This window comes from Oreochromis aureus, linkage group 5, assembly GCF_013358895.1.
Source record: "Oreochromis aureus strain Israel breed Guangdong linkage group 5, ZZ_aureus, whole genome shotgun sequence".
NCBI lineage: Eukaryota > Metazoa > Chordata > Actinopteri > Cichliformes > Cichlidae > Oreochromis > Oreochromis aureus.
This window is the reverse complement of record NC_052946.1, coordinates 33,998,988-34,026,771: the sequence shown is the minus strand read 5'-3', so window position 1 is coordinate 34,026,771 and position 27,784 is coordinate 33,998,988. Positions and strand designations below refer to the sequence as shown.

The 27,784-nt window shown below is 38.0% G+C and overlaps 1 protein-coding gene across 1 annotated transcript in view; it reads left to right on the top strand.

The window, feature by feature from the left end:
* Positions 1 to 27,784, top strand: part of asic1b (acid-sensing (proton-gated) ion channel 1b) — a 187,656-nt gene that overhangs the window by 8,697 nt on the left and 151,175 nt on the right. The window lies entirely within an intron of this gene.

The following is a 27,784-nucleotide window of genomic DNA, read 5'->3' as shown; positions in this document are numbered from 1 at the left end:
GATTATTGTGTAAGTTTAGAGTCTATAAAAAGTTGAGCAGTATTCCATAAAGGCTTAAAACCTGATCTTTGGTGAGCCCTGGGTCAGGGCCACAACACATTCTATGTAAGTATGAAGTTAGAACAAACTGATACTGTGAAATATTTTCTGTGTCTGTATCCTATTTACTGAATGCTTTCAGGTACACTTATTACCTGAAAGCTTTGTGACCTTAGTATTTGTGATAAAGTATACGAATTGATCTTGTAAAGCTGCAATACAGCTGCGTAACCGCGGGTGACAGTAGTTAATGTACTTGTTGTTTCAGTCGAGTAAGAGCCAGAATTACTGATTATATAATAACTAATTCTCACACTACAACAGTCAATCTCACTAAATTCTGGTAATACAATAAAAGTTTTGCCAACACTATGAAGTTTGAGGCTATGACACTGTCTCCTTCACTTGCTGAAGAATGCTAAAATGTAGAAAGAAGACATTTGTATCTTTTGTTTAATATTAATTTGATTTTTTTTGTTTATTTTATAGTTTCATACTGCACTGTTTTTCAAAACTTTCTTGCCTGACAATATCTGCTTATTCCAGCTGGAAACAGAGCATATAAGTGCACTGACCCTTACCAGTGCTGTCTGTGCCACAGTACGGTCTAACAGACCTTAAGAGTTGATTGATATTTCTTAAGACATTTGTATTTTTTAGTGACAACTTACCCACAGTTAGCTGATTTTATAAACCTGAAATACGTTATTATGTGTAGAGACATTCTGTGTACTGTTCTGTCTAGACTTCACTTGTAGTCTGAGGTCTACTGACAGTGCTCATGAGCAGCTGTATCAGTGTATAGACAAAAGCGGAGCTGTAACATAATTTCCAAATCATCAACTATTTTGTGACAAACATAATAAGCAATTGCACTTTTATTCATCTTTTTTAGGGTTGTCTCCATTTGTAAACAATGTACCCGCTGACTATACCAGAAGGCTAGAAAAATTGGTTATTGCCCGCAGAGGCTAAGTCATCAAACTAGCAATAGGTTCCAAGGTTGTTATCTGACTACCTCTGGCAGTGGTTACTGTAAATGAAAGAAGCAGATTTTAAATTATGCCATGAAAATTTGACAATATCAGGACCTTAACTAATAGAGAATAAGAATCAGAGAATAATAACACCAACGGATTGTAGGTAGAGACAATGCAGCTTCAGTAAGAAGAAATGTGGTGGGATGACAGTTGCAAAGAACAAAAAAAACCCCCAAAACACAATAAGACACATACAAATTTTGCACATTACAAACAGTGGCAACCTGCTGTAGGAGTGGGAGCTAGTCTTAAAAGAACAACTATCCAACAGATGCTCATGCAGGTGGCAAGTGAGGATGACACTGTATTAATAAATTGATATCTCCTGAGAATCCTGTCATGAAAGCGATCTAATACATCCTCAGAATGTGTTGGAAAGAAGCCGTGAATAAGCTTAGTAAAATCAGCCCTCAGTCCAACTCACATTCTTTGTCCTCCAGTGTTTCTTTATTGTGGAATTTTTAATGTGTTTTTCCCCCAAGTGCTATAAAACCATGTAGTTCAGAGGTGGGCTGCATGCTCACATGGTGTGGCTGCTCTAATGTGCTGATGTGTTCACATTTACTGTAGTTAGTTGCGCTTATAGCAGATGGTACTTCACAGCGCTCTACTGTACATTTGTACAGTTGTAGACCTGGATAGAACAGCTCAGCAGAGAGCACTAATGGTGTGGAAAGAAGCTTCAGTGTGTTAGGAAAGGGTAAGGTAACCAGTCTCACCAGCCTCCACCTCCAAATCCCAGAGTATGGAAGCATTAAAGTTGTGATTAACGCTGTCGGCAGCTTCTGGTTGTTTTCTTGCTAGCACAGACAGTGTGGCTCACTAGGCAGTCCCTGGGTGTTGAAGATAGCCAGAAACAAAAGATCACTGCTACCTACTATGGGAACAGGGAGTCCACGTTGATCACAGCATTTTTACCAGTTCGCTGACGAAAATGGGAGATAAACAACAGTAGTACGTAAGGCAGCTCTTTTCCAAAAGAATCTGCAGTGTAGTACAGTCAAATTTTCTCATAGAAACTTGAATATATTAGAGTTCTTTAGTGTATCAGAATTGATTTCGTGTTGCTTTTCAGTTAAGGTTGAGGTGTTGAGTCCAACATTATCCAATCAGAAGTATTGTGTCCTTGTCAAAAGTCACCGGTGTCATTATCCAAATACCAAATACCCTGTGGGATCCAGTGCAATATAACCAATTTTTAAATATTGCTGCTGGAAATATTAAAAATTAGTGACTCACTATCTCGTATCATGTTTCCCTGCTGCAACTTTGTCCTTCAGAAAAACATCTGCTAACTTGGAATGCAGATGGTTTAGCTCAGATGATATTAAAGAACACCAGGAAATAAAAATTTCACATGAAAATGAATATCAATTGATGGCCTACGGCCTCTGAACCATAGCTGCATGAGATAATATAAAACCATAAAAAGCGAGCAAAATACAAAGACCATAATTTGATAGTTTATGGGTTTGTTTTTAATTGAAGGTGCGATAAATGGATTTCTAAAGTATGGGATCGCTCCCTAGAGAGGTGGAATCTACACCACCTCACTGCCTTTGCATTTCACCTACAACAAGGACACTAAAGCTAAAACCATCCGAAATATATTGAATGGCTATAATACACTACAGTAAGACAACTGATATTGCACGAACACTCTGGATTGCATGTGTCATCTTACTTTTATTTTCACTTTGATACAATGTACAGCATTTTAAGAGGAAAACTACCGAGCATACAGTTTGTCTTACTGCATCCCAGTGGAATTCCCTGCAGATAATATGTTGATCGGAATGTCACAACCTCTAAGTTATTCCATTTTGAACACTTTAAGACACCCACATCCAACTTCAATCACCAGGGAAAACTTTGACAGGCTCATAACTTTGCATTCAAAAACTCAAAACTGAAGCTTGGGGGGCTGACAGAAAGCGTAAGAGAGAGACAGACAGTACATGAGAGAACAAATAGGAAGAAGAAAGAACGAGAGAAAAAGAGCCAGATAAACAGAAACTGAGGCCCAGGTAACAACAAAGTCCTTGGGATAAAACTGAACATAATGGTCGAGCGCTGTGGAGAGGCTCAAAGACACAAAACAACAGCTGCCACAGCAGGAGCAGCAATAGAAGTACTATCGGTAGACACAGGTTTGTGCTCATTTTAACCTCTTGGAAACTGCAGAGCTCCATTGTATCTGTCTTTTACAGCTGCCCATTTGTTTTACAGAACACAATGAAATATGGCACCTGTCCTTCCTTTCCACTTATATTTTCTTGAGTAGAGAAGGACAGAAAATATTATAAATATATGAGGTCATGATAGTCATAAATGAAGAGCTTTCAAACAGGTCTTTGGCTTTAAATAAGGAGATTTTGATCAGTTATCAATGCATTTTCAGTCTAATCCTTGTACCTGACCATTGTTCCTTGTTTAAGTGATTTTACACTAAACAATGAATCATTTAAGCATAAAAAGGGAAAAACAGTGTCGTCTACACATAACAGACAACTTAACAAAGACCCGGTTTTAAATTGATTCTTGAGGGAGCCTGATACAAAACACATATTTTTAACTCAATTTCTTTAGCTGAATCTATGAAAAATGACAAATTAACACAAAGAACTGTTAGCTGATAACCTGACATATCTTGCATGGTATGCAGTGTAACCTTAAAATATCTGAGGAAAGTTGAGGGCAAAAGAAGTGAAAGGCATAAAAAACAAATATCTACTGCAAATAAAATCTGAAAACCATGTTATAAAGAAAAAAATCAACAAAGGCCTGACATTGGATCTGAGAGATTCACCTGGGCCTTCAATTGATCAACCTCAGAAATGGTTTCAGTGGAAGACTGACAGCCAAGAAACCATTCTTAATTAAGAGAAACAAGGAGAAAAGGCCGAGGTATGCCAAATTACATGTGAATTACACATCAATCCAAATGTGAAAATTTGTCGTCAGGTTCAAGAGAGGCGGTTAGGAAAGAGATACAACAGTGAGCGTCTACAGACATTAAAAAAACACGAGTGAGGCTCTGTCATGCCTTCGGTCTAGCCAGCCATTGGTTTTTGGGATCTTCTCAAAATGAATGGACTCATGAATGTAGAAAAATATGTTCAATAGTAGAATACATTCATGCTATATCCTGGAAAGCTTATACATTCATGTTATAGTATCTGGAAAGTGTCTGACTGGCAACAACTTCATTTTTGAGCATGATAATGATCCCAAACACTCTGCCAGTGCAATAGAAGCATACCTGGATAAAAAAGACACAGTGAAACACTATCGCTCATGGACTGGCCTCTCCAAAGCCCGGACCTCAAAATTACTGAAGCAGTGTGGGACCATTTTGACAGAGAACAGAAGGCAGAAAGAAGATCTTTGAATAGCCAAGAAAACTATTTCTGAAAATTCCTTAAGGAAATTACAAGAAATCTTAAGAGAGTTTAGGCTGTGGTGGTCATACCAAATATTGACTTTCAAGCTCATTAGAGGTGTACAAACCCTGATTTTGCCCTCTATACTGTATTTCCAATTTTCCAAGTAATACATAAGAAGTAATACATAAAGAAATGAGGGGTTGCTCAATGCTGCAGTTCACTAGGTTGTGACACTCCAAGTCTAGGTTTGTGTCTCCTCCCAATCTTGAACTGGGAAACTTTCACATGTAAGGAAAATGTGTCAACCACCACACCACGGAGCCAACAGCCTCTAAATAAAGAAGTGAAATAAATGATTTCAAAAATGTTTTTATTAAACAAAATCATACAATTACACTGTGTGTGCACGGTGCATGTTAACTAGCTAACTTTCATTTGCGAAAATGTGTAAAAACAAAAATAAAGAAAAAGAGGACTATCATTTAATACCTTTGACAGCACAGTCTGCCTGTACCTGGTGTTGACTGTGAGTGCAGGAGATCTGAGGATGATCTGATGATCTCAGCTCTGAGGATTAATTTTTGCATTGAAGTACATTTTTTGATATTTAATACTGAGAAAACGTGTCAGACTTTAAAAAAACCCCCACAGACACACAGTATTACAGTACTTCAATAGTGCCTGGCACTTGCCTCTCAAGAGAAAATCTTTTTGAAAATCGTCTTTATGCAACTGTGGTTGCATTATGCGACATTTCAGTGTAATTTCAGATAAGTAAACAAAGCTAAGCACTGTGAAATATTTGTGAGGTGATATTTGTGTTAAATTCTAAGTTATGGCATTTTTCAAGATCATTTCAGTCATTTTAGCTTAAATTACTGACAGATCACACTTCATTTACTGCAAATCTTCTAGCTGAGCACCCACTCCACTTTTGTGTAACCCAGACTCTTGCATAATTGCCATGGTCATTCTATTGAGCTGTTGGCTCCATTTCAGCTGTCCATTGACCCTCAGAGTCCACCCTTGGTGGGACGGAGACGTGTGGCTAATGAGATGTAATCAATACAGAAAACCTCAGAGACGCCCGCCGATGGATTGGATTTACACAAACAGCAATCTAAAGGATAGGTGGGGCTTTTTAAGTCTTTTTTAAAAATATTGTTGCTCTTCACAAACAGAAATGACAAGAATTATTGGTGGCTATAGTCGTTCCACCTTCTAATCTATATTAAGTACTCCACATAAGCAATGAGCATGTCCCTTCTTAGGCTGAAGTTCCATTACTTGTGTTACCAGGGGTGTATTTCATTCTTCAACCATGAACATAAAATATACTGTTAATCCTGAGTCGGTTTAGAGTTGGGGCTAGCTTAAGGCATCTAATTCCTTGGCTTAATTAGTTATGTAATCCAATTTAATTAGATAATCTTTTAAATTTGAATACTGTTGAGACTGCAAGTCTTTTTAGGTAACTGGCATCTATAATAGCAGAATTTCAGCGGTGCTTTAATCTGCCATTCCTCATAAACTGTTTTTGACACATCTCACCTTTGATCCACCACTTTTTATTCATTGTTATTCCAGTCTTATCCATCAGCTCAAAGCCGATGATTCTGCTGTTCTTTGTGGCCGGACGATTCCCACATTTTTCCTCCTGAGGCTAAATCAATCAATTTGCTATTACCGTAGAACTCAGAGACATGGATCAATTAGGTTTTTGCTGAGTAATGAATGAATGCCTAATGTAAAAATCTCCTCTTTGAATGTAAAAAGCTACTGGCTCTCCTTTGATGGCTTTTAGATTTATGGTGATTTACTGTCCTCACTTGTCAAGTCAAATTAAATTTTCACAATGTGTCAATTCACAATATTTGATCCTGATCTCACCATCAGTCACCATTGTGACAAAAACCAAAGGACTCTCCGAGCACCTCGCTCACTCTTTTCATTTTTAAACTTGAATGTGCATTATGTTGTCAAACATCCGACAAAAATGGCAAATTATTGGTAAGTTACATTTTCACTGCTTTCTGAGTAATATTGTATAAAGCTAAGATGTCATAGTGACGACCCAGAATAGCAAATTCCACCTAGCATGGCTTCCTCTATTGCTTATGTTACGTTGGCCTTTCCAGCAGGGCATGGAAGAAATAGATTTCCTTTCAAAGGGCTTTAGAGAAGGCTAAGCATGTCCCCTGCCCCCAGCACACATACATACACACATACTCCTTTCATCTGACCTCTTTTTTGTCATTTTAATTACACAAAGAAGGACTTTTTTTTTGACAATTTAGGCTCCTACTGCGTGAGGTACTCTGTGGACAAAAGGTGAAAAGAGGAGGGAAACATAGATTAAACCAACTCCAAAGCATGAAGAGATCTGAGAATCCATTTATTCCATGTGACCTGCCAGTGCTCCTACCGTTACAAAAATTATTTTTAATAATGAATCGGGTGGGCAAGCTACGCAGTGGGGGAGAGAGTGAAAGAATGGAAGAAAGAGATGGAAATGAGAACTTATCCTTTAAAGAATCAATTATAAACAGTTTGATTCAGATCAGAAGCATCTGATGACTGTGCAAAGCTTTGGAATGAGAGAAAAGAGGAGGCAGGAAACTGGAATATGTGTGTGTGCCAATGGAAGAGTCTATGTTTGGCTCTTGGTTTGTGGTGCTGGGCTGCCAGGGAGAAGTATACCCACCGTGGCAGACCAGGAGACAGAGCGCACTAGCTGAATGCGAAGCAGGGTGTTCCTTAACTCTCTATGCTTAGATCTTTTCCCTGCATGTGTGTAAAGCTTTTGCACTACTTCAGTGCACAAAGAGTGAATGTTCGGTTTAGATTCTGCTGACAGTCTGAGTGATTATTCACCTAGCACTGACAGGTGGCACACTGCTGCATTAGTCAGCTAATTACCATCCAGAGTAATATTAGTGGGGCTGACTTTTTTTTCCTTGTCTTTTTCTCTTTACCATCATTTTATAATTTATTAATGTTTCATGGGAAACCTGTTACAGTCTGCATTGGTACATTTGCATTGGTACATTTGGCAAACTGTATTCATCATTATTGCCTTTGAATTCATTACTGGAAAACATGATTAATGGTTTTGGCATTTAAAATTGATTCTGATAATTAGAGTAGCTGATTGATGACTGCAAAACAGAATATGTGCCGTTTCCTGTAATTGCATGATGTACGTTTTGTCTTTGCTGTTTTATTAAATATGTTACTTGAGATAGTGAGAGACAGACAGGTCAAAAATATGTTTCTTTTTTCAAAGATGACAGGGTACAGCTATCGTCTTATGTTTCAGTGTCTAGGGATGGAGTGAAAAGCAGTTTGAACACCACCAGGGTCCCGCTGGGACACAGAGTTTTCATCGTACCAGCCAATGTCTTGATTATTTTTTCCTTTTCTTGTCTCTTGGGTAAATCCCCTAACCCATCAACTTCCTTTGAGATCTGTATTTTTTAGTCAGTGGAATTAAAGAAAAATAAAATACTGTGTTAAAAAAATTTCAGTCGTTGACCTTTTAAAATGTATTTTATTAGTATTTTATTGTGTTTAAGCATGTAGGTGGGTACATATGTGAAGCCATGGCTCTGCCACTTCAGCTCCATTCTTATACTGTTTTATTGATGTTGAGGTAATCTTGCATTTAGACCTTCAAGTGGTTTGCCATTGCACCTGGAGTTGAGAGTTTATATACTGCTAAACAATAGTCTGTAGTAATGAGCTTCAAGGACTACTTCTGATAAAAAGACACAATAACGGAACATGATTATAGAAAAAAAGCTGGTGATTTAGCCTCTTTTTTTCTTCAGTAGAAGGCTAATTGCCTACAGCTTACTGCAGTAGTGTCTTGGATACAGATATTTTAGGATGACAAAAATATTTAACATATTCAGAAGCAATTCAGATTAATAATATATATGAAACTTGTTAATTTACCTGAAACTGTGACTAACGATGCAAAGCCCATTGGTCTGTGAAGCACCATGTTGGTATCTCAACATCAACATTTTACAAGAAGGTGGGGTTGTCAACTAAAGCTAGCATGTCTGATTAGCAAGTGTAAGTGCTAAGGGGTCCACCTGAGGGTTTGATTGATGAGTCCCTATATATTTGTGGTACAGAAGGGACACTGGGCTTGCTCTTAGTATGTTTCCTGTTTTGTCCTGGGGCTGGTACAAAAATCACAGCATACAGTCATCATTAACAGTATGTTAAGTGCAACATTCAGGTCTCCAACTTTGTATTACTTCCCTTTCTTCTCCCTTTTTCTTTTAGTTAACAAAAGACTATAGCATACATTCTTACATCACAATGTTGTCACAGTCTTCCTATATAAAATCTACTTCAAACCAAGTGTTTGAATATATAGTAGCAGCATGTTTTCATACCATATCAGAGAAATAAGAGCTGGTGTTATCATTATTATTAATATTATTATTACTTTGACTAACAATAACAAGAAAATTAAATTTGTTTATAAGTTAGTAAAGCGAATGAAATGCCATTCTTTGTCATTAGTAATACTGCATATCATTGCTGGTGTATAAAAAAACAAATATCAGATTCCAGGGTAAGACACTTTATACTGTTGACTGTGCGCTTACATACAGCATACAGCCCATAAAAACCAACATTAGCCTTCTTTTCACATAAATCCTGATAAATATTAGAGCTGGAATGGCAATGATCAACAATGCTTTATGCAACTTCAGCATTCAGGTCTGCTAACAAAGACTAGAACAACTACAATCTCATAGTGCTATTAAATATTAGAGACATGCAAGCCAGAAAGTGCCTGACTAGCTAATTAGCATTAGCTTAGCATGCTAACAAAATGCTATTTTTGAATAAAGTTACTATTTATTTATGAAGACACTTGTAATGTTCAGATTACATTGAAGCTTACCAAAAGAATGTTTTCAAAAGCAAACAAATTAAGGAAAAAAATGTCATATAGAACTTATATAATTTAATACTGCTACAAACTAATATATCATGGGGTCTACTTATTTTTTCATGGTATTGCATTAAGTACTTTGAAAACTTTCTTTTTCAGATGACTGAGTACATTGGACAGTCAGAGAACTAACTGCTAATTATTACTATAGAGATAATAAAAATATTTGAATTTTACTAACCAAAACTACTTTTTTATGCGCTGCTTGTTTTTTTTTTGTTTTTTTTACATTTTTCCCTTGTTGATTTTTCTCTTAATTTTCAAAAACAGTGGGTTTGTCGGGTTTGGTTAACTGGTGATTCTAAACTGGTTTAAGATGTCAGTGGGAGTATGAATGGTTGTCTGTCTCTCTATGTTGGCCCTGTGTTGACAGGCTGGTGACCTATCCAGGGTATAACCACCTCTTGCCCTATGTCAAATGGGAAAGCAGAGCAGATACCCATTTTGAAGGGGTGTGACAGGATCAGCCAAATCTTTTAAATAATGATTTATTTGTAAATTATTTGTGACTGTCTTAATTTAATTTAATTTTATTTTATTTAACCCTCTACTGCATGACTTTTCAATTTTTGGGGAAAAAAATATTTCACCCTATTTTGGGGGAGCTTTAGGGTCCCTAATAATATATCAATCATAAAATTTGATTTGATTCCCCCCCCCCCAATAGATATTGGTTTGTTGCTTCAAGGCAACATTGTGCGATAAGGGTAGTCAAACACCAAGTTATTCTATAATAAGTTTTATTTGTCCAACAAGGACGAACAAATAAACAAACAACAAATAAACAATGTAAACATTTCACAGAACAATAAAACTCCAAAATACATCCAATATTTCATCAGGGATCTCTGAGGGATCTGTCTTGTTCATTCCGTGTGGAACCTCAGGAAGCAGTTGCGGTCGGGGGTGAAGCAGAGGTGCACATTGCATTTGCGGCACATTGCTTTTGGTGTACCATTGCACCCTGGCACCCTGCATCGTCCCTTGCCGTCAGTCATGATCAGCCAGTGGGCTGATCTTCGACTGGAATGGGAGCTGTGCGTCCTTTCTTCCTCTTCTCCTCATATGCGCCAGCAGTGGACTGGCTGGGACGACCTCTCTTCTTCTCCAGGCTTTTTCCACACATGCAGAGGCCCTCTGCAATGTAAGATTTGAAGGTATAGAGCCTCATTTGGTCTTTCTTCTCCATACCAGTGCCTTCACAGTCTCTTCTGTAGAGCAGCCAGGAAGTGGAACACCAGCCGGTGGTACCATTTCTTGGATCTAACTTTGTTGCAGTAGAGTGCAATCAGTGAGTCAAGCAGGTCCACCCCACCCATGTTCTTGTTATATTCTTGCACCACAGCAGGGCAGGGGACAGTGATGTGTTTCTTCTGGTTGCGATCCCACCTGTAATGATAATAATAGATTATTTATTTATTTATTCATTTATTGCTTGACATTTTAAAACATAGTAACAGATAATCTATTTAGCAGAAGAAGATGATATTATAAGATAATATAAATTGATATCACCTGTCAACTTTGGTCACAGGGTTGGCTCCGATGTGGTCACTCAGAAGGGTCACAGAGCGGTTGTCATACCACTTGACAACATGCAAGGTGGTTTCTCTCACCATGGCTATCTTCTCTTCGAATGCCCCACGTCCTGCTCTCTTCAGATCAGCATCGCTCTTCAGGTTTACCCCAGGTAATCTCTTACCACGAACAGTGCCAGTGCACCGAATTCCCTGCTCATTCAATGTGACTACAAGAGGGACACTAGTGAACCAATTGTCAAAGAAGAGCTTGTAGTTCTCTTCCTTGGGGATTGGCTGGGCCAGTCGAAGGACGACATTTCCACTAGCTCCAACATCTGGCAGCTCAAGAGGTTGGTTGACTCTCCCAGTGTAGACCTCAAGGTTGTATGGTATTCCATTAGATCCTGCCAAGATGAGAATTTTATAGCCCCACTTCTTAGGTTTTGATGGTAGGTACTGTTTCAACCTGTTTCTCCCCTTGAATAGTACCATCTGCTCATCTATGGTGAGCTTCTCACTCATTGGGATGGAGACCAATTTGGATGTCAGGTGAGTGACCAGAGGACGTATTTTGTAGAGGGGATCAACTTGTTCCTGTCCCTCATTGTTGTTGATGTGGAGGGACCTCTTGATGGCTTCCCATCTGTTGAGGGTCATTGTCTCTGCTGCTTTGGACACTCGGGTGGCTTTGTTCCAAAACATTCGAGTTGCTGGCAGGCCAAAGAGGGACATGTAGACCAGAGTGCCGAGGAACTGCTCTAACTCGTTGGTGGTAAGGTTTAAGGGCTTGTTGGGGTCACACTGAATCGCATACAAATTGGATTCCTCTACAATAACTTGAAGAATGTCTTCAGAGAAGAACTTTCTGAAGTATTGGAGGGGGGACAGGATGTCATCAGCTTTTGGCAGCTGGCCCTGCCAGTCTGGGTAGGCATCAACGGATGTGTGTGCTTTTCTCCATCTTGGGAGGTGAGACACTTCACCATCCTCTTCATCTGAATCCCCCTCTTCCTCAGAGTCACTAGCTTGTGGCTGGTGTTCTTCTGAAAAGAAGAACAAAGTATTAGAAAGAAAGAAATGCAACAGGAAGGTGCACATGCACATGCACACACACACTCACACACACACACACACACACACACTATTACTTTACCAACTGGCCCCTGACCCCTGAGCTCCTAAGTGTCCCTCAAACCTGATTCAGGGATCCACTCCTCCACTTCACTGTCACTTCCTGATAACTCACTGTCCTCACTCTGAGGGAATGTCCCTAACTGCACATTCCCTTTGTTTCCTTCCATAAAAGGTTCTTACGTCCATGAGCTGCAATTATCAGTAGATTGTAAAGTAAACAACATTGATTATGATCATATAAATGCACACAAACATATCTCTACACACATATGCTAATGCATTACATTCCCTGAAAAAAATTATGCTAACTGCACAGTGTTGCCTTAAGGCAACGAATGAAAATTAACAGTTTTATTGTATAAATAAATTTTAAAAAGTAGAATGAACAATCAAATATACTTCTTAACATATTCATGCACATGCAAGTATTTTTTTATATGCATTTATTTCACTTTAAACATGTAAAATAGTGATCTTTATCTTACCTCCTAATGGAGATGCCTCCCATGTAGTGCAGCTTGCAGAAAGGGGTCCCCCTCCCCCCAAATGAAAGTCACACCACCTTCAACTTATCATTTTATTGGACAGAGATGTGCCTGGTAGCATTATTTGGAAAAAAAAAAAGTTTTTTTTTTTTTTTAAGGGCCAGTGTGAGGCATCAAAATGTGGTTTGTTGCCTCAGGGCAACGCTATGCAGTAGAGGGTTAAGTCTTCCTTTTGGTTTGTTGGGAAGATGGTCCCTTCAAGTCAGTGGTAGAGAAGATTCTGGAACAGTCATGTATTTGCTCCATGAAAAGAGCTTCATTATACACTAGGAAAAAAGCATCATTATACTGATAAGACCTACTTACTTGTCTTTGTTGAATACATCTGTGATTTTCTCACTCAAAAGTGTTATGAAGCTCTCATTTTGAAGTGTTTGCAGCACCTGAACTCACATGTCGAAGATGTCCCAGTTAGTCAGTGAGTCAGCCGGTAAATCAAAGTTATGAATGAATTAATAAAAGAGGCTTTTGATTTATTTCTGAAATGCAGGCATGTCACTCAACAATCAGACAACCTCCGTGCGTCCTTATTGTTTTCTGTTCACCCACCACGTCCTGAAGGCAAAAGCTCATCTTTTGTTTATTGCATGATTTTCGAGTTTTTGGATATAAATTTCAGAGTTGCAACCTTTTAAAAATAGGGCATTATGAATACTGGCATCTTATTCATCTGCCAGTAACTGAGGGAAAAGACAGGTAAGAAACAAAGATTCAGAAATGATCTAGAAATAGGACAACAGTCATTTAAATTTCCCAGGTGCTACATCTAGATACTGTAAACATATTTATTTGTAGATAAAGAGCAAGTTCTCAACTTTAAAAAAACACTGAAAGATTAAAATTTTCACATTGTTACCCATGTTTTCTAAAGACTTTTATTCTTTAGTTTTTTTCTAACACAACCATATAGAAATATATATATGCATTTATGAAAAGCAATGTCAAAAATAATTTGAACTTAATACAAAATCTATTATTATGGCTAAATATTTAAATAAAAATAAAAAAGCTGCCCTTCCTATTTGGAACAGTTTTAAAGTGAAGGATGTCAAGCGGAGTGAAGACACTGACTCTGTGTTTCAGAGGACACGGGTTTATTGCTGCTGGATCAGAGATTCATCAGGAAACCTGCATGCTATCCAGTAGTATTTCAGTATTCAGCGTCTGCCTGCAGGATCTTAAAGCTGAAGATTAAGATGAGAGCACTTCTTTTTTCCCATCCTCATCTGTATGCTGTTTGAATATGTTTTATAAAATCTTTTTGATCAACAACATTGTCTAATTGATATAACAGACATCAGCACAGACATCAGCAAGTTTGGTGCATCCATTTTCTTTTCTGACATCTTTCATCTTTGGTTTCTGTCATCATTATCTCTTTTCTTTTCTGACATCTTTCATCTGAAGGTTTCTGTCAGTCATTATCTCTTTTTAAGTCAAGTTTCCTAAGCTCACACTGCCGATCTCAAAGGTATTCATATTCATGCAGTCCATGGAATTTATGGCTCTTTTTATTAACCAACAGTAAGGATTGAGGTTGAGAGGTCACACTCAGTAAAAATTCCAAAATATCATCTTTGAATCACTTACAGATTGCTGAGTGTTTTTAAACTTCCCACAAGCAAAGTCCTTTTTTATCTAGCCCAGTTCTCAGTGTGCCGACCGCAGAAAGGTGCAGCCAGCATATTCATGCAGTCCATCTGCCTTTAAGGACCAAATAGCCACTTTTAATATATGGGCTAGAAATTGACCATTGTACCAACAACAAAATAACTGTGGCTTCTGCAGCATTTCCCTCTTAATATAGAAAAGTAATTCTGTTCTCAAGATAAACTGCAGGGTCTAGGGGTTTGAAGGCCTGGCACTTTGGACAGTTGAAAGACAATGAATGGACCGCTTTTGTCAGGGCTAGAAATTGTGCTAGGTTAACTGTGGCTTCTGCAGCATCAGTAGACAAGTTACAATGGTGACAGGTTACAAATCAGTGGACCCAGTTAAAAAATACTGCTGCTGTGCCCTTATTCTGTCACTGAGTTTATGTTCGTGCTTACCCAAGGAGGAACCAGCTGGACTGATAAGTACAGAGATTATTGTTTATTGAAGGAGTGAGGAATGCTGTATTGGAGATAGGATTGCCAGATACACTGCCTAAAAACAGATGGCATACAAGCAGTATCTCACTCTTTAAATGCAACCTTATGGTATGTTGGCCTTGTTCTAATTCTCTATCGAAATACCAAAAGAAAAAAAAGCACGCTCACCTCAAAACAGACTAATGAGCACTGATGAACTAAATGATTATTAATGACAGTGTTGCTTACTTTCTTTCATTGACATTACTTGATTGAATGATTTCAATGCATTAAAATTTTACCTGATGAACCCTCATAAACCTCATAAATAAAACTGATTAATGGGTGTTTACAACAAAGGAATTTGTATGTGTGATTTTTTAGCGTTCCCAGCATGTCAGTGAAGCTGTGAACACTAATCCAGTGTCTAGTGTCTAACCCAAGTTTCCTATAAGTTTTCTTTCTATGTTGTGTGATTGGCCGAATAATGTCTCTGTAATGAAAGGTCAGAACTCTCAATTTTAAAAGGCCACCTTACTTGATTAGACTACCAGACAGATAAGGCTTGTTGCTGTTCTTGTCTGGAGGGTTTTAGCCCCTTTAGGAATCGTGAAATCTAAGGACAAACTGTTGCTTTTGAAGTGATGTATTGGCACACAGAATACTGTTTTTCACAGTTAGATTCATAGTTTTTTGATATCTCTCTGACTGATTTGTTTCATTTTTTCACCTTAAAGATGCTTGCCCTCACTTGCACTCTTTGAGCTTTTATTTAAATATACACTTTGAATCAACTTTAGATGTTACGTCTACTTCAGCTGTTGTAAAATAAGAAGGGAGCAGGTGTCTACTTTCTCATTAGTCCATTGTTTTTTGTTTAATTTTTGAGCCTCTAAAAATGGGGGACTTTGGATATAAATGGCTGCAATTCCTAAATACCTCATGCGAATCTTTCTTAAACCTTATGAATTAAAACTGAAAGCCTGCACTTTAACTACACATTGACTGATGTAAATCATCTGCGTTGGAATACAAAGGCAAAAACTATAAAAAAAAAAAAACTGGGTGTTTGCCCAAAAAGTGATAGAGATAACTATATATGTCATATTTTGAGTGACTGCCATGAGCAATTTACATTTTTTAAACTGAAACTGGATTACAGCAGCGCTGCTTATATAGTACAGTCTCACTTGAATTTTAGCACCATTGCCAAAATGGGATATTGATTTGATTACTCCAGTTTTTAATATTGCAGTGCCGTGATTAGTTTTTGGTATAAAAACACTGTTCCTTGAAAAAAGGACTTCCAAATACTGTATGCAGTGTAATAATAGCAATCGTGCACAAAGTAGATCCATGGAAATTGTATTTCTGCAATATGTTACATTTTTTGCTTTACACATCTTCAAAAAGACAGATTTTTATGTGATTCTCTATTTGTTAGAATTTGTTATGCTCCAGGTACACAGTAACCCTTGGTTAAGCACAAATAGCGTACATGATTTTGATTCAAAATGTCAGCGTGTGTCAGTAAAGCTACTCTGGCATGAAAAAAACAAAAAAAGTTATTATTCAGTTGTATAACTTACAGTAACTTTTAACACTATTGTATGATGTGAAAGAAAATGATTTTTGGAATATTTTGTTAGTAGTGGGGATAGGGTTAACAAAACATTTTCCCCAAGTAATCCTACAGAACACACCTGGCAGCTTGTCCAGAGTTGTTCTACCTTTTAAGCTCTGGCACCTGCAGGGCTCCAGGTCTCCTTAAGAAGCTGACTTAGATAAGTACTGTACTTAAAAGAGTGAACAGGTTCCCTTGATAGTCATCACCTTTTCACTTGGCATTACTAATAAGACTTAGGCCTTTATTAGATCACACAAAAGCCTTTATTTTTCACATCAGAACTCTGATGGAGTCACTCTAGGAAAATCGCTTTGTCAAACAGGCTGTCAGAAATGGTTGGTTGGTACGGAGGCTTAGAGGATCACATCTTTTTTTGTATTATTTTGATTGTACTGTGATACACATGTCTGTGTGTAACAGTATCTTTTCCTTAATACACAGTAAGGAGACAGCCTCTTTTCTGGTTCAAAGGCTTTACTCGGGAAGCAGAGCTTCACTTCATGTGTTGAAGAAATAAAAAGCAGCCACTTAACACCGTTGTGCATGACTTCATCCTCCAGATTATGTTCAGCCAACTGGAAGTTGAAAGCTAAGGGTTGCCTAGTTGAAGAGAAGGGCAATGATGGTCTTCCCACCTGCGTGTGAGTGTGGGAGTTTGTCCAATCCATGGTTATGTTATCTGTCCAGAAATGATCTTGTAGGCAGTTTGATATTTTTTAATATACATCTATTCATTTAAAGGTGTAGGTATAGATCTACTATAGCTAAACTGTACAAACTGAGCACTAAAAATCCCATTTTGAGTGTTTTATTTAGTAGCATTTTATTTAGCCTTAAAAAGCATTGAAAAAGGTGCGAGCTGTTGTTCCCATCAAACACACTGATCTGGTCTGTATCTCATCCACTCTCAAAGAGCATGCTTGATTACATCTTAGTGAACATGTGAATATACAATGTGTGTGTCCTCATATGCATGATAACATGAATGTATATTCCAAAAGCTCTCAATAGGAGTGCCACTAGTCTATGCACTCTAACTTGAAATGGGCCTCAGATATTCAGGAAGGGACAAGACCTCACACATTTTGCAGGAGTGAAGAGAGTAGCAGTAAACAGCTATTACTATGCGCTGTCACAGTCTGGACTGGCCTTACAATTACTGCCTGTCTTTGGGTCCAAGTGGCTCTGCTTGCCCATTAGTGATATGTATTAAAATGTGGCCTACCAAAAGGCATCAGTTTTGGCAGTTAATCTGGTCTTAATGAACTTTATAGGTTCATTGAGCAATGAGGCTGAGAAGAACATTAGGGAAGATGGTAACTGACAGTCGCTCCTGAGTCTTCTTCGTCAACATCCTGTTCTTGTCTATTACTGGGAAAAGGTTGGTAGCACTTTACAATGGCCGTAGATAATAAAAAGTTTGTAAATTGATAATCCAGCTTCCTGAATTAACTGTTATTTTAATGGTGGCAAGCAATTTATTAATTGATATTGTTCACTAGTTAATAGTTTATGATGTATATCATAGTTAGTGTGTCTAATGAAAACGAATGTTTATTATTACCATCTTTTATGAGGTATTGTATTATAGCTGATAGGAAACAATGGCAATAGCATTTGATTATATCAGCAAAAGTAACATTTGATATATGGAATTATGTGTTTGTTAATGATTAATGGTATTCTTGTTCCAAAAAAAAGTATCTGAAAATAACCAAACAGCTATCTAAAGCAGTGCTAATCTTGTTAAAATGACGTTAACGCCATAACCGCATTAAGGTGGCAAATTTCCATTAGCGAGTTAACGCGAATCGCTCCGTGTGAGGGGCTGCACGGCGCTAACACGTTAACGAGCTAACCGCGGTAACGCGTTGACGCCGTGCAGCTCTAGCATGGGGCGATCCACGTTCACTCGCTAATGGAGATTTGCCGCGTTAATGCGGTTATGGCGTTAACGTCATTTTAACGAGATTAATGCTGACAGCACTAATCTTAAGTGAACATAAATAACAAGTAAAGGCAAAACTAAATATTGAGTTAAATTAATGCATTAATGTCATCATTTTTGAACGGTAAAAAAAACAACAGAACTACTACCTAAAGTATGAATAGCTATAAATTTATTAACAATGAGTAGTGTAAAGTCTTATCAAAGGTTTCATTTCCTGGCAATATTTGTGATAATATCTGCCTCGACATCAGTGGTGCTTGGGGTGAAAACAAGGATGTTATGTGCACATTATGTTTTCCTTATCAAACGTAAAGAACCTTTATCCAGCTCAAATGAGTCCCTAGTACATGAGTATGTGTCAGCAGTGTGAATCTGAAGGTTCAATCAACGTATGAAACTGCTAAGGAACTACTGTTTACAGGGATATGTGCGACTAGTTGACTAAACACTCCTGCCCTTGCCCTTAATTGGTGACAGAAATATTAGTTGGTAAAAGGTATTATTCCCAGTTTTATTAAAATACAACAACAGGTAGCAGTTCAAAGATGTTAGAACATCACCAGCCGCTGCCTGGGGGCTGCAACCCTGAGAGAAAGCTGCACCCCCCTTGCTCTCGGTCTCTTTGTAAATGAAATAAACTGCTCTGCAGTTGGCTAAATGTAAGCTTTATCAAAATAAATAGAGATGAAAAATAAATACACTTAAAGTATTTGTTCAGCCAGTGTTTAATTCATCCAGCTAGTCTAGCTTTTTCTCATGCTTACACAACTAAAAGAACATCCCTAATTGTGTGCTTGTAAAATTTGAAAAAAATTAAAGATAAGCTGAATAAACAAAAGCATAAAAAAAACATTCTCACCTACCTTTTTTTTTTCTTTGGTTGTCTGTTCTGTCTTGGCAAGACATTACATACGCATAAGAGAAGGTAAGAGAATTGAGGCAGTAAATAAAGGAATGACTACTGCACAGGTGAGGAAATTATGAAAGTAATTTTAATAATATTTCCAAACCATTCCTGTAAAACAGCTACTGTGAAACAATTCCTTCTCTTCTGGGAAACAATTCCCACTTCCATGGGCGACACTGAAACTAAACTCCTCTTAGTGGCCATCAGTAAAATAACAGTAAGGCTGTAAGCATGGAGAAAGATGGAAACAGGAGAAAGAAACAAACCTAACAGGATGATGAAAAGGTTTTATCATTTATATTGAGAATGTCATCAGGGATGGCAGGATGTCATCACCCCCAGACCATTTTAAAGCACATATTTTTGCCCCGAGTAAGGGTTCAAATTGAAATTAGATTTTCTGTTTTTATCTCATAACTATGATAGTTTTTGTAAAGCGATGTACACGATTCAGTTGCTATGAAAGCTTGTTCTTTTCCTTCCACACTGCTGAATATTCTCTTTATTTTACTAAGTGCACTATAAGTTCTAATCAATGTTGTATCATGGGAATACAGGGATTTTCAAGACAAAAATGGTGTTATAAAACGTTTATAAAATAATTTCACATGTCTGAATTTTAAGCATAGAAGTAAACACCTCTTTGCTTTTGCGCAGTATAGTGAAGAAATGTCAAATGTTGCTAAAATCAATATCCTCTCCCAGGTGTTCAGTCACTGACTCCAAACACTCTAAGCACTTCATTTAGCATTAAGTGTAGGAGACATCTCCAGACTGAATCTAGCTATGACCTTGCACAGAACTGGTAAAGAAATAGTAAGTATCAATTCGCAATACCTAAAATTGGTTGAAAATGGCAGAGTGACCCACAATTCTCTACAGAATTGTTAGACATGAGCATTACCTTGATTTGCCTTCCTTGGGCTTCTAAACTAAGTTAACTAAAGTGCGTTAGCTGGTCCGACTGCTTCACATATATTGGTCACATATACTGTGTGATGGATAAATTAAGGAACCTTAAAACATTAAAAAAAATATTAATACAAAGCAAAACAAAACTGTGCAGTCTCTCTCATTTTATTTGATAAAAAAACATCTGGATACTTCAGGAAATCTAGGATTCGGTAGAGCTGTGTGATGCGTCTCTTCAGAAAAGATGTCACATTTGTATATGACAGGACAGAAGAGAAAGACATGCTAAGCAGAAGTTTATATTATCAAAAGGAGAGAAGGAGGGTTTGACAGGATGATTGAAAAACAGACGTGTGTTGTCAAAAGATGCCAAGGGTCATGCTGAGCTGCACTCCAACAAACCAACAACAAATTTTATTATATGGCTCATACTGCTGACACTGTATATCCTTTTTATAAATGTTTCTGTCTTTTTTTATTTAACATGTAGACTGACAAACCTTTGTTTCAGTGTAAGAGGTGTGATATTCTTGTATTTACTAAGAATTACAGCCACGACTTTGCAGAGGAATTTAAGGGGTGTGGTGGATTTACTTAAAGTAAATTTCCAGCAGTTACTGGGGTTTGTGTCCCACTCCCCTTTAATGGACAGAGTTATGGGATTAGGGAAAGCATAATGGGCTTTGTTAGAGAATAGTGAATAAAAGTTGGAGGTCACACATTAGCGTAGAAAAAGAACAACTTAACAGTCAACTAAAAAAATCAGATAGACGATATACTGCGTAAACACAATTTGAAAAATGTTAGTTGTTCTATAAAGTGACGTACACATAGGCAAGAGACTAAAACTGATGTAGCAACCAGAAACCCTGTAAAGTCAATGAAATGTGGAGACTGTGTGATGACAGGCAAAATAACTGCCTGTGACTCAAAGTTAGCAGGAGTCCACTTAAATTAATCTCAACTTTAAGGTGAGTAATTTAAGCAAATAACAAAGGAGAGGACTGACAGATGAAGTGATAGGTAATACATTTAGAGGACTATACAAGCAGAGTTGCTAGTTTCACTTTAAATGTGGATGAAGCATAAGGTTTTAGGTTTGATACATTCTCAAATAAAGGTTGCCATTCACTATTTTGTAGATAGCGATATAGTTGTTGTCATTGTTGTTGTGTACAAGACATTTTTGATAAATTGCTCGTATCATTGCTTGTGCTTTTAAGAGCTAATGGATAAACTTTCCTGAGTGTTAGAAAAGGCAGTAATGTTTTTTCAGCAATAATCAATGTTGATGCAGCGTCGAAAACTAAGTGGCAAAATGAATAGATCATTCAGAGAATAATGCAGAGGGAAAAAATGAATGCTCCCTGTTTGGGTGCAGATTATATGTAGACTAAAATTAAATTATGCTTTATTATTTTCGCTCGAGCACCTCATCACTAAAAGCAGACAATTTTACACCTTAATATTCTAGCTATTCACCAGATGAGCCTTTAAAACATTAGGACTGAGAAACTTAATCCTGCCATGAAATGTTTTTCCTCACATCGAAAAAGTCTTTTAAATATTATTCCTATTATAACAAACTGATAAAGTTTCGGTGAAACAGAAGTCGTCTTTGCATCAGGCCCTGACTTGTGTGCTTACTAAAGAAGGTTTTAGACTTCATGGTACACTGGGGTGTCATGTATATCCTTGTGTCTGCTGCAGCTATTGAGCGTCAGTTAGGGAAAATGTGATCCAGCACTCTCACACTGAACACGCACATCAATATCACCTCACCCAATGCACATGAGGGAAATACGAGTCCCCACTTCTCTGCAAAGACACCATAATAGGCAATTAAACAGCTCATCTGGTAGATGAAAACAAGATTGTTGAAAAGGAATGGTGCATTTAGAGGTTGGCTAATTAACACAAGATTTGGATTGGAACCAATGTCATGTTTCTTTCTTCTGTGTATTGAACTCTGGCGGCTGATAAGTGGGTGTATAGATGTTAAATTGCAGCTTTGACAAAGTGGTTTGTATTACATTTCATTGAACCCTCTTCCGCTTTTGTTGTTAATCAAGTTGTGTTTGAGCAGGTGATGAAGTTTCTGGAGCTAAAGAATGCAGTCATCCATTCTAATAGAAGTGTTCTTGGTATACTTTACATGTAATTTGTCGATCGGTTAGCTGGAGGAAATAGGTTTCCCGATAGGTCAGTTCAAACAAGCTGACAGCCGAACACATCCAAGTCTCTGTCTGCGTGTGCCTGTGTGCTTGTATTTAGACAGTGTTAGGATATGACAGCACAATCAATGTAATCTGTTCAATAATAATGACACCAAACTCCTGTGATTACATAACAAGTTTTACACCATAACACAAAGAACGCATCTCAATGCAATGTCTATTGTTGCGTCTGTAACACAATAAAGCCTGTAACCCAATCCTGCAGTGAAGTATTAATTTATCTGGCCCCTTGTATGCCCAAACAGTTACTTTCGCATAAAACTATAGCTAACCCGTCCCTCATCCCTCCAGGGTTGCCTTTTTCTTTGCTGCTTGAGCCAAGAGCGTTGCAACATTAGCCACCCGGGACCAGATTTACCCCACATTCCTGTAATTAGAATCCAGCCTCTACAGCTGAGATACGACCCGCAGCTTAGCAGTTTGGATATTTACTAGCAACACAGCTGCATCGCTTACATGCTCTCAGACATAAAGGGAGACTTTATGATGTGAAAAAGCAAGGCCTTACATCAAGCTGCAACATTTTTTTCTTCTTGCAACAGAGGGGACATCGGGGACTTATAATCCATATGCAGCACAGATGTTCTTGTATTATACAGAAGCATGTCGGGCCTTTGGTCTTCCACAGTACTTCCTTCTTATCACCATCTGTCTTCAGCTGCCTGAGGTACTCCTGGAGTAACTCATCTTGGGGGTGGGGGCGTATTCCTGATGTAGTCATGGATGCTCCAGCTTTGATAGTAGCTCCTGTCTATTGATGTTAGAACACTGAACTGTTAGGTGGTTCCCAGTCAGCTGTTCAGCCATGGATTCTACATGTATTCCCTTTCAATAGGTCTGCTGCTGCAGTGCAGTAGCATTCATCAAATCCTGTGTTGTCAGTCCTTGTTAATAAACATCCTGAAGTGCATGAAGTACCTCACTTGTCAACAGTGAGTCCTGCTTCCTCAACATATAATAGAAGCATCAAAAAGTTTAAAGTGAGGCACAAAAACGAACAAAGCCATTGATTGAGATTATATTTAACTCTAAACTGTGCTGGGCCTCAGAAGTCAAATGCAGTGCAAATTAAGAAAACACCAGCAAAAAGAAAAATGCTTAAAAAGTAATAAAAATGCAATAAAAGTGTTTTGGGGGAGATGATAAAATGATGGACCAGCTGCAGAAGCAACAGATACCAAAACGTGAAGGACTGCAACTGAGCGTAAGAGAAGCGGAGGATTCATCGGTGTTGTGAGGGAGAAAAAGATGCAAGGAAGTGTTCTATTAACATAATTTATATAATAGTGTAGATACATGTTTGCTATTAGATGTTTACTCTTAGCGTATCCCTTCCACAGCTGATCTGTCTATCAAAAAAAAAATTTTAAGTGAGCTTTTACTTATTTCCATTGTGTTGTATTCAACTTCCTTGTGGTTTGTGTGGTTTTGCAGCATTGTTCTATTTGCTTGTGTTTTCTGAAGTTGCAGCCTTTGATCTCTCAGGGCCAACATGCTAAATCACTGTTAAAATCAATCATTTGGCATAAATGATGACATAAATATCTTTTAGATGTCAAGGCTCCTTATAGCCAGTATACTTTGGAAGTTAGCACCACTGACATGCTGCAAAATGTCCTCAGCGCAAAAGCTGACTTGGCAAGAGTTGGTGCAGTTTAGTTCCTAAGGAAAAACCTTCAACCTTAGGTTTATTTTCTTCCTCACATCTAAATAATAGTATTATGTTTTCTTATATACTCCACAGCTTTTAAAAATAATGCAATGCTAAATTTTAACCTAAACTTCTCATACAAAAATTGATAGTACTCACACACCAGAACACCAAAGAAGAATAATTGGAGTCCACCTATATGTCTGCCTTAACTGACACTGTTTAATGCAGCTATGCGCCCAGTTGTATCTGGTATTCGGTCTTAACACGCCTCCCTGCTTACATAGTGTCAACACAGTAAATGTGGTGTAAGCAGCATGTTTAGCAGGGAATCGCTGTGGGCTCCATCTGTGTTTCTACACAGGAGGCGCTGATCAGGTGCAGTGTTAAGCAGGCACACTGGTGTTGTAGACACCTGTATTGATCAACGTTCATATCACACATATCAGATGCGTGTGAGACATGCTTCCTGTGTGAAATGAAATAAAAAATCTTCTCACTGTTACTATATTTGTGGCTAGTGGTTAATAAAACAAAATCAGTGACATTTCGCACAACCACCACCTCTTCCTTTATGGCTTATGATATTCATTTATTCAGCTTCTCTCTCTCCCTGTCTTTATTTTATGCTGTCTTTTCTTTTACTCTTCTTATCCTCTGCTCCTTCGGGTGATAAATTCACTTGTATCAGTTCTTTCGTTTTTTTTTTTTTTCAGATTTCTTGCCCCTCTGCTCACTTTTGATTACGTTCCTTCCTCCTGTCCATTTGCTTCTTCATCTTCCTCCATTTTCTGCTCCCACTTTTCTTTCCTCTTTTCATCCGATTTTGAATCCTTATCCATTTTCTTTTTTGTCGCTCCATTTCCTTCCCCTCCTGTCTTTCTGTTCCTTCCACTTTCTCATAATGTACTTGCACTTTCTGGCTGTGAAGTCCTACTCACCCTAAAGTTCATACTCCTTTAGCTGCTCTCCACTTACAGCCAACCCTGCTGTAGCCTAAAAATCACAGTCTACTAAATGTCTTTCTCAGGTTCTGAAAGCAAAATCACTTTCTCTTCTACCATACTCTTTTCAGTTTAAGACAGAAAGCCTACAGAAAGAGGCAGGTGGGTTGGTGGAATCAATAGACTTTAATGATTTGGGTTTTGACTGTTTGTTTACGTTGTGTTAAGCACAAATACTACTTGGTTAGGTTCAGGGATAGTTCTTAGTTTGAATTGAAAGGGACTCATTCTCAAACTTTCCCATGTTAAAAGCTTCTCCCCAGTTTCTACACTGCCACATCTTTCCGAGCTAATGGTAGTCATAATTGGTTGATTGAAAAGACAACATTAGGAAACCAAGTGCATAGATAAGGGAGATATGTTGCGAAATATTACAAACGTGTAATCTGGGAAAATGTGTTTAGGAGAATGCAGTTTAGGACCGGCACTTAGAGCTCGCCAGGCAGTTAGTCTGGATTTTCTGCTGAAAATGGACTTTATATGCGCGAACCTTCATTTTTAAGGCTGTTCCCATCACTTTTTGTTTGTGTTTCACCTTTTTATCCTTTGCATTGCAGGAATACCACTGCTTTCTCACAGCAGGTTATTACATGAAATTGGATTGTGATGGTTTTACATTTACACTATTTTCCAGTAAGCGTGCCATCGGTTTTGGAACCATTAAATGTAAAAAAGCAAAGGAAACAAAAAAGAAAAAGACAGAATATTGGACTATTACTAATTTTCAATTATATACTATTTATACTGCTTTCTTCATTCATTTGTTTTTGGTTTTTATAAGAGAGAATTGCATCAGATATATAACCAACCCTTTTTTATTTTTGTACTGAATACTGAATAAGTATTAAAACACAATTTGGATATGGTATACATGCAATTTGTATACACAATTTCCATCAAATGGTAAAACTGAAAGGAACTACAGCTCCGACATAAATCATAATCCCTCCAAAGAAAGGAAGGATTATGATTTTTGCTTGGGCACAAAAAAAACAGGCTTTTCTTTTGTTTTCCACATTACAGTTAATAGACTGTATTGCAAATGAACAAATAATGAGCAAACAATACAAGCCTATTGTATGAATGTTTTAATTCACTACTCTGCTCCAAGGTCAGCTTTGTGTGCCACAGCTTTTTGCTTACAGTATCATTTATTTTCCATGTTTTCAGCATTTATCAACAAACCACTCTTAAGACTTTGCATTCAATCTGGACGATCGTATCAGCGTCGGCGCTGTCTGTGGATTAGAAAGAAGTAGAGCGATAATTTCTGTGTGCGTGTGTGTGTGCTGTGTGTTGCACAGTAACTTGTAGTTGTTAAAATGTGTATGAAAAAACATGTTAGGATGAGATGGAAAATGGCAAAGACAAAGGGAGAAACAATGTTCTCACAGTAGGGTATATGTATACTCTATAGTAGGGACTGGTAGTGCAGTTAGCTTGCCCGAGCTCTGGCTGGGATGATGATGATGATGATGAGGTGCAAATCTAAAAGCCATTACACCTCCCTATGAGTTCTATTATCACCGCTGACTGATAATTGCATTGGGCTGTGGTGCTACGAGAGCGACAGCCTGGTGCTGGTGCCTTTCTTTATGGTGCGGCCCGATATGATCTTCGTGCGCACTGGTGCGAACACTAAGGACTTTTTATGGTGTCCTTTTGTGTCACACGGGCCAGACGGAGCTGAGACTGTGAGATAGGAATAGGAAGAAAAGAGAGAAGAAGTTAATGTTAATTAACGGGGAAGAATGAAGGAGGGGAGAGCAAAATCAAATCTCATTTATGAGAATATTTACTGGCCCTTTGCTCTCATTTTTATTCATCCTTTTCTTACAAAAAAAGAGAATGATGAGGCTGGTTTTACTATTAAAGGGATGATGGGTCACACAAGGACGGTGGAGTGGAGTAAGGTGGACTGAAATGACATCTCTGTCATACCATCACTAATTTAATGCTGTTATTACTGGTGTAAGTGGATTTTCATCTCTCTATATGCATTCCAACATGCAGTCATTGATATTTAACTTCAGATGAGCTTTGATGAAATGACTCCCCAAGGAGAAGTCTGTTGGTTTCAGTGGGGATTTTCATTCTCTAACAGATATAATGAGGCAGTGGTTGCCAAGAGGTGAATATAATAAGGCTGTGGTCACTAGTGAGATCCACTGTCTGGCTTAGAAACCCATGGCAAGAGAACACATTGCTTTAAGTGATCATCTACCACTGAGATGTCTCAGAGGAAGGCACAGAACGCAATTAGTGTAGTAGAGGTGCCCACAAAGGGCAAGGTGTTCATGTTTTTTGTTGTCTAAATGTTTGACTTTTCAAGTTAGATTAAAAAAAAAAAGGCTAAGCTCATCTATCATATTTGGATCATGTCTATCAGTGAACATGCTTCCTGTTTAAATATTTACTGCTGAAGATCCTAGACAGAACATGCAATAGATGAAAAGTTTATTTGCATGTGTCTGTCCACAGATACCCTGTAAAGATTGCTTACATTGGTCTGGTGAAGCAGCCAGAAGGTTGTTCGTCACTCTCTCTCTTGATCTTCAAAAACGATGCATCTGCAATTATTTTCCTTTTTTCCTCCCTCATCATTACTGCACAGATCTCCCTCTATCTCTCATTTTCGTCCTGGTTTTCCATCAAGAGCTCTGCTTTGATATTCATGTAACAGCGTGATTGAGATGCAAAAGAGATAGTTGTGAGGTCCTAGGTCATCTTCTACTCCTGATGTGTGTCTTTTTCACCTCTTGCACTGCTTTCATCCTCTCT